Raw genomic sequence first — 1,369 nt, forward strand, 5'->3', positions numbered from 1 at the left:
GAAATATTGACTACTGCAATTTTTTTAGTGTTTATCTTTTATAATATATATATTTAGGACTATAATTCCCCCTGAAAACTTTAGCTGTATTCTACAATTTTTGATATATCATATTTTTATTACTGTTAGTCCAATGTGTTTTCATTTCTATCTTGATTTCAATCTGTGTCTATTTAAAAGGGTACTGCCTAATTTCCAAACATTCCTGGATTTTCTAGTTAACTTTTTAAATTTATTTCTAGTTTGATTCTACTTTTTATTTATTTATATATTTTTTTATTTTTTGAAAGAGGGAGCACGTGCAAGCAGGGGGTGAGGGCAGAGGGAGAGGAAGAGAGAAAATCTTAAGCAGGCTCCATCTCACAACCCTGAGATCATGAACTAAGCCGAAATCAAGTCAGATGCTTAACCGACTAAGCCACCCAGGCTCTCCTAGAGTAAATTTTGAAATGTGGGGGGACTTTATGAACAAGGCTGTGGTTTAATTTGGTGAGTGTTTCATGTGCATTCAAAAGGAACTCTGCCAATGATTGTTATTGTTTTAAGCCAGGCAAGCAAAAAGAGATTGGAGTGAATATTTAAAGTGTTGAGAGAAAAAGATACCAACCTAGAACTCTATATTCTGTAAAATTATCCTTCAAAAGTGAAGAAGAAAGAAAAACCTTTGTAGACAAACAAAAACTGAAGGAATTTGATGCCAGGAGACTTGCCTTACAAGAAATGTTAAAAGAAGTTTTTCAGAGAGAAAGCAAATGGTAGGTGAGAAACACATGGATCTACATTAAAAAAAAAAAAAAAAAAGAAAGAGCATCAGAGAAGGAATAAGTGAAGGCAAAATAAAAACTTTTATTTTTCTCATTCATAAGAGATCAAACAGGTAAGTTTGTTCAAAATAATAGCAACAATATATTTGATTATGAATATATAATGGGTATATATATATGCTTAAGTATAGGTGAAATGAATGATAGCAATGACACAAGAGATGAGAGAGAGGAATTAGGAACATTTTGTTACAAGGTACTCACAATACCCATTAAGTAGTATAGTGTTATCTGAAAGTGAACTTAGATTACTTGTAAATATACATTGCAAACTCTAGGGGAAAAGTATAAAAAAAGTAAAAAAAAAAAGTTTAAGTGATATGCTAAGAAAGCAGAGAGAAGGAGTCACATAAAATGTCCCACTAAAGCCACAAAAGGCAGAAAAAAAGTGGAAGACAAAACCAAGAACAAAGAACAAAGGGCAACAAATTAAAAACAGTAACAAATATGGTAGATTAATCCAGCTTTATCTATAATCACCTTAAAGTCAATGGTCTGAATACACCAAATAAAAGAAATTGTGAGTGGATCAAAAGATAGGACCC

Source organism: Neomonachus schauinslandi, chromosome 2 (assembly GCF_002201575.2).
Source record: "Neomonachus schauinslandi chromosome 2, ASM220157v2, whole genome shotgun sequence".
NCBI lineage: Eukaryota > Metazoa > Chordata > Mammalia > Carnivora > Phocidae > Neomonachus > Neomonachus schauinslandi.